Raw genomic sequence first — 7,550 nt, 5'->3', positions numbered from 1 at the left:
TGCTACAAAAGATCCGATGGTTGCAGAAATCATTTTCTTATTAAAAATAGATTTTAAAGCAAACATTTTATTTTTACATTTCACTATAGTTGTACCTCAATACACCCAGCCTATTTAATCCTGTGATTGTAAAACTGAAAGTCACTTGCCAAGAGTTTTTCAGTTCTTTTTATGGAAGCAAATACATGTACATGTTATGATGGCAATACATAAAATATAAACACATTTCTGAGTTTTTTTCAAATTTCTTATATTAGAGTTGAGAAAATATAGACGTGTATTAAATGAACTGTTTTCTTAATGATATAATTTTAAACACATTCAGGCTCTGGAGGTTCCCAATACCACCCTCAGGTTCAATAATTCACGACAAGGACTCACAGAACTCAACAAAGCTCTTGCACTCCCAGGGCAATTTATTATAGTCAGCAGAAATATATTAAAATCAGCTGCAAGAAAAGGAACGTATTATGTGGTCCAGAAAAAAACACATGTAGCACTTCCAGTTGTCGTTCACAAGAAGAATCATGTGAATGGAGCTGTAAGAAACTCAGCTGATGGGGGGAGAAGGAGAATTGAAATGGAAGATGTTAGAGTGGCCAATTAAAGCAACAAACCAGAAGGAAAGAGCCTTAACTGCTTGCTGAGATGTTGTGAGTAATTGGCTAATACTCACAAAAGGACAAACTCCTCTTATTCCATTTTCCTATGGAAGGTGTGTAGGTGCGGGGTCAGGTAGATTCTGTCAATCTCATGTTGAGGAATCCCTCAAAGAAAAAGCTCAGACAAGGCTTTTATAGATCTCTGTGTCATAGATCAAGTGACAGTGAAGACTTGGAGTGGACAAGCACTTAAGAACCCAAAGTGGTGTAAAATATGTTCAGTCTCTCCCCTTCCCTCTTCACAAGGAGGTGTTAGCAGAGGCACCTGAAATGGACCTTGGCAGAAAATTTCAGATAAAGAGACATAGTCGTGGAGACCCTATGGCGAGGGCAGTGTAGGTATGAAGCAGCATAGCCAGCCAGGGGGAACTGAGCAGCTGACTGCAACTCCCTTCTGTGACTGCTGCACACTGGCTGTGCCTTAGGTTGGTAAATAGTTCAGAATGGTCTATGGACAGGCTTTTAAAAATCACACATAGGTTTTTCACAAAGAGAGGGACTCCTTACTTATTTCTCCAAGTAACAGTGTGTGACAGCACACATGGAGCACGTCCACCAGAGTCTTAGTGCACAGGTATTTTACTGATTATTGGTCACAAGAGCATGGCTGACCTTAGTCTCTCACTGCTCCAGATGTCAAGCTCCTATAACATGACACAAGGCTTCCACAGTAAATCACAGTATTTGCACATATTACCTGATATGGTCCAAGGTTCCAGGCAAAGCAAAAACTCCTGAGGCAGGACATTCCAAAGACTAGAAGGTTAACTTTCAGGGAACAAGGGCAAGGGCCAGAACCTTCTGTTGCACAAGGTACTACATGAAACTATGGGGTAGAAATAAAACATAAGAATGATGTATACTCAAAAAATATATAGGTGGTATAGGACCATAGAAGGAAAAAATAATAAGGCTGAGTAGATAGTGCTTCTTTCTTGTTTCATCTACACTGCTACCATATTGTTGTGTTGCTATGTTTACATCAATGATTTTCAGTGCCTTTGCATTCAAAAGCACCTGACTAGCAACAAAGATTGGTATTTATAAACCAGATAGGATGGTTCTTCACTTTTTAAAATTCAGGCAATGTATTTTACCTCAAAAAAAAACTTGCCCTAGAAATTCTGAAAGAGTGGAAGACCATGATATTTAATAAGTCATGTTTAATTAGTGATAAAAGAATGTCATTAAAAGGTTATAAGAAAAACCCATTTGTTCTTTAGATTACAAAAAGTACTGTCATACTGATAGGACCAATCTTAGTCAAAATTTCTGTGAATTAAATTCAATATCAAGTATTGTCTACTGCCTCGCTATCCTGTGAGGTCATTATGAGGCAAATTATGTGTCTTAAGATGAACAAAGACAAACAATTCTTGCATTCTTTGTATTCTATTCTAAAATTCAAAGAGTACCCTTTTAAAAACAGAGGTTATTTCCTTGTTAACCTGGTAAAGAAGTTGTTTTCTCTGTAAGTGTCTTATAATGAAAAAATGGTTTTCTATTCATAATGTTAAGAATGATGAAAAATGGGATCCAGGAGAGTAAAAACTTACTGAACTTGATTCTGTGGAAGAACTACTTGCTGTCTGTAGTCTCTGCATGAGGAAGAATACTGTGGTTGCCTGTAACTACCTTCTCCTCCTCCTCCTCTCCCTCTTCTTCCTCTTCTTTTTCTTCTCATTACTTGGCTTCCTTTATATTTAATTTTAACTTGTGTCCTTGGTTCTGCATCTTCTCAAAAATGATTGAGAACTCTGCTGCTTCATGAAGTAGATGTGTTGTCCACCCTAAGTGAAGCATACAAAATTGGCTATTTGAACAAAGACTTTCATGAAATTCTTCTTTTGTACAACTCTATCTACCTTTCTCTTTAAAAATAACTAACCAACAACAATAACTAAAGAAGCTATAACCAAAGAACTGAGATTCCTGCTCTTTCAAGCAGATGGATCAATTTAACTTGAACATTTCAAAATAATTGCAAAATCTTACAAAACAAATCTTTAGATCTATTTGGTTGGATTTACTAGTACACTATCTGGCACACAGAATTCAACAAAAATACGTTGGTTGAAGTCATCAAATTAATTTATTCAACATGGTTAAGTGAGTTTACGTACTGAGCCATGGCCTTAATCATCACTTAAAATGACAATCTGCAAACTTGGAACTGTTCACATTTGGAAGAATAAACAAATTCAAATGTTTTAACAAAATATAATTCTCCTTTTCTAACTTGCTGAAAGTAACCATTATTTTTAAGTGACCAGAATGTTTTTTTTTCTTTTTTTTTTATGACTCATTAGTGTATTGTCTCTTGTTTCTTCAAGAAGTCAAAGCTATCATTGGACAGAAGAAGAAACGATTTGAGTTGAGAAGCCATGATAAATGTATCCAATTCCATTTGCATTTAATAATCCAACTGATTGGCATTAGCATTAGGTTAAAATATTTATTGCACTTATTCAAGACAAATTGCATCAATATAATTTATTATTTAAGAACAAATGGGAATAATCTGTACCAGTGAAGATAACATTATGCTTCAAACCATGCTTGACAATGGCAGGTCTAAGGAAGTGTTAAACTACTGGTTTATAATTTATAAAATCCAAAAATGTACTGGTAAATATTTTAACATCTTTAGGAAAGAAGAATTCAAGGTGTGACGACCATACCAAGGTTGGGGGTAGGGCATGCCCCAAAGACATTTCCACAGAAAAGTCTGCCAGAGAAACCTTTTAGAGAGGACTGAATTAATCACACTGTCTCCCTGTGGGTCCTTTCACAGTCCTATTGTAAATGAGCAAAGTAATTTACATCTAAACAGATTCTTCAATAAATAACTTCTACCAATGAGTCACATACATCCCCCTTTTCACTCTAACTGCCATGACTAAGCACTTTGTTTCTGAAAACTCAAAATGAAGTAAGATTTAGACTAAGAACACTTAAATAAATAAGCTTATCATTTTCTTAGTTTCACTAGATTTCTTTTACCACTGGGAAAATCTGCATTAATAAAACTGTTCTATTGTACTGTCATCATGAAGGATGCTGCCTAGATTTCCATTGATCTTTCTGTTACTCTTTTGACATCATCCTGAATATTGCTTTCCCATCACGTTGACATCATAGTATAGCCTCGCCAGACCTCTGGTGATATTGCTTTGCATTGTTTTAACATCACAGTCTGGTCTGTGTAGATTTGTATTGACCTCATTTTGCCATCAATTTGACATTGTAATTTGGTCTCCATGGAAATATGAAACCATTTTGTCATTACAATTTGTCATTATAATGTGGTGTCCATGGGCTTATCAAAATAGTTTTCATATAGCAATTTGACATCACAACACAATCTCTATAGGCTCCCCTTGGAATGTTATGATGATGGTAAATTGCATCGAAATGAGTGGGAATAGAATTATGATAAGCATGAGAAAAATATCCATTGTATGTACTCACAAAATATTTTTCAATCTTATATATGTGCATAATTTAAGTTTTTTTTCCCCTCAAATCATTGTGGTAGGTGACTTTTGTGATATGTATTAAATCTTATGTATTTTATATGTCAAACTCTTGAAAAAAAATTCCTCGTTTACTAAAAGTAAATTTTCTTCTTGTCAACAATCAGAATGCACAGAATGTTATCTCTGTTCATTTCCTTCAGTTTTCCACCCAGTCACTGACAATAAAATCTGTCTTTGTTATATGATAAGAGAAAAACTCTAAGATGTTTCAAATTTAATTACAAGGGTCTGAGGATGGAGGAGAGGAGAGATGGGGGTGGTTATTCTGTAAACAAGTTAAGGGCTGAGAACAAAAGAGGGTTTCTTGAATGCATTTTAAAATCTTAACAAAAATTTCATCACTACCCATATTTGCTACCCTATCCTCTTTACAAGGCCAACCAATTCAAGAGCCACAATTCCTTCCCCTTAGGAATGCACACCTATCCCAAAACTTCCATGTCTGCAAAGAAACCCCACCCCTCTCATCTGGAACTAATATAGGTTCAGTGTAAACAATTTGTGCCTTCCTTCCCCAGATTTTTGTTATGAAAAATCCTCTGAGCTCTGGTCCAGTGGAAATTTTCCCAGCTGCTACTTAGCCCTGGTGCTGGTGATCAGTCCTTTCTTTTTAGCTAGCATCTGTAGCACTTCAATAAACCATTTTATTTCAGAGATATCTTGGTCTCTAGAGTTTTTGTTTAACAAACAACAGACTGCTAAGTAAAGAACTCTCTCCAAGACAAAGCCAAAATTCTTCTTTCTAATATTTGAATTATTTTGAAATGCTTAAAATATAATTTTATTATTCCCAAAATCAGATTTTGGAATTAACTTCCATAACTTTTTTATTTTTTAGTAATCCTTGGTAACCAATATACAAGCAAGCTACTTATATTGTTTTAGATATAAATGTCATTTATTTTCAAAAAAATTGAACCACAGGAAGAAAATGAGTGACACTGGCCTTAAAAGTGCTAACACCAAAGTGACTGAATTTGTTTGGACTCTCTCTAGTTCTCATATTGACTTTTTTTCTGAGTGGCAGTCCATTTTGTATTTTTTTTATCCAGGTAGTTGAGGAAGGAAGCAAAGATATGGTGGACAGCAAGTGAGGACTTGAATCTCTAGGCTTAGGACCACAAGGAATCAAATAAATCTGCAAAGCCATCCTCAACAACCCTGGTCTGAAAAAACCTGAGAAAAAAATTCTCTCATCCAAGACTTCATTACTTGCTAATTTCTAGACTTATCATTGTAATCAGATGTGTAAGACAAGACTGGCCAATCTGGGTGGCCTATGATTCCTATCACCAAGGTTATAGGAATATTGTGATCCAAACCAAAAAAGACAAAAAGAGAATTTCAGAATAAGAAATGGGATGTCCTAGTCAAATGTGGTGCTGCACTCCTGTAATCCTGGCAACTCAGGAGGCTGAAGCTGCAGGACACAAATTTGAGGCCAGCCAGGTCAACTTAGTGAGACTGTGTCTCAAAATAAAAAATAAAATGGACTCTTGATGTGCCATGACCTATGCAGCAACCACAAAAGGTCTGGAGAAGGGGCAACAGGAGCTTAAGAAAAATACAGACACTCTTTTATGTAATGCTGGGGCCAGGTGGGACACTGTCCTCTGATGGAGGAACAGCGATCCACAACTAGCTCAGCATGTTTATTATATAGAGTCCCATTTTTAGAAGTTAAAATGCAGATGCTCTGTAAATTGTTCAGAGCTTTTGAGTTATCAAGTGACGTCTTTGTGCACTAAAATGTTACAGAGTTAAGAACATTTTGTGACTATCCTGCTGTATCCAGAAACCCCATTGTACTGGCACATTTGCTAACCATTAGTGTCAGAGATGAGTGCCAAAGCTGTTCACATATTCTGCCTTTTGCAAAGAATGTTTCCCAAGCCGGGCTTTGTCAACACCACAGAATCAGTCCATGATCATTGCTCTTTTGCTCTCCACAGTGATGTAGCTCAGGGGTAAAGTGCCCCTGGGTTCAATCCCCAGTTCAAAAAGTAAATAAAATAAAATAAAATAAAGAAAGAGAAAGAGAAGGAGGAAAAGGAGGAGGAGGAGGAAGAGAGGAGGAGGAGGAAAAGGAGTAAAGAAATGGGATGCTCTGGAAAGGAAAAATAAGGAAAAAATGTTTGTGATATTCATGACAGCATTATATTCTTACTTGCTGCTCTGAAGTTTTCCTTAGTGATTTCTATTCTCATTTCTAACAGCCATACTCAATTTTCATTTTCTCGGATTCCATTTTTCATGTATCTCAATGTACCCTATTACAATATGTCATTCCATCTTTTACTCTTGTGACCAAATTCTGTTGCACTCTGCTATGTCATAGTCACAAATCCATTAAGCTAGCCACCATTACCCAGAGATAAAGATAATTTCTGTAAGAACTTGATACTGTTTAGACCTAAAATCTTTTGAATCATTATATTTCTCATTTATCTTTTATTTATAAATTTAAGATGTATACATCTTTTTCTGTGGAATATTTCTGGAAAATAGGACATTAAAGAGCCAACAATGTTCTAAACAAAAATGTATAATTAAACCCTCCAACATAAAGTGTTCTGAAATAATTTTAAATAGATTCTCATATTACGTCCAAACATTCATTCAGAGAACACCTTACAATATCTGTTTTATACATAAGTGAACTAATGTCTTTGAAAATTAAGTAGCTCTGATTCTAGTATATTCAGATTAAGACTGGGACTTACTGGGACATACTCTTAGCTCCCCTGCTTCTCATGTATGTAGATAAAGACTGAATTTGACCATTAGGATTACTGGTTTTTCCAGTCGGCAAACAGCACAATATGTGACTTCTCAGTTTCTGTGATTATACAAAATACACACACACACACACACACACACACACACACACACACACACACCACTACTGACCTTTTACTCTGGAAACCCATGGCTAATACAATACCTACAGAATTGGGTAATTTACTTTTTGCTTGAGGTTCCTAAGTAATCCCATTTCCTGTATGTGACTGGAAGTGACCTTCCTTCATCACTTGTAAGCTTGAGAACCCTTTAAGTCAAGTAGCAGGCAGGTTTTTCTTTTTCAGGTGGGTTCCCTACAATCAACCTTGGGTTTTTTTAAACTGGTCATATCTGATTCTATGCATCATATTTAAATATAACATTTTATTCAAAGCCTTGGTAATATAGCCAATGTTTCCAATTGTGTCCTATTGCAAAGAGAAATGATTCTTTAATGTAATTATACTGCCATGCAATCAATAATAAGAACAGTCAATAATATTTTCTGAATTCTAGAGGGATCAGGAAGGAAGAAAATATTAATATTATAAATATAAATGAATTTTAT

The sequence above is a fragment of the Urocitellus parryii genome, unplaced genomic scaffold (assembly GCF_045843805.1).
Source record: "Urocitellus parryii isolate mUroPar1 unplaced genomic scaffold, mUroPar1.hap1 Scaffold_48, whole genome shotgun sequence".
Taxonomy (NCBI): Eukaryota; Metazoa; Chordata; class Mammalia; order Rodentia; family Sciuridae; genus Urocitellus; species Urocitellus parryii.
The sequence above is the reverse complement of the archived record's forward strand: the minus strand, read 5'-3'. Positions refer to the sequence as shown.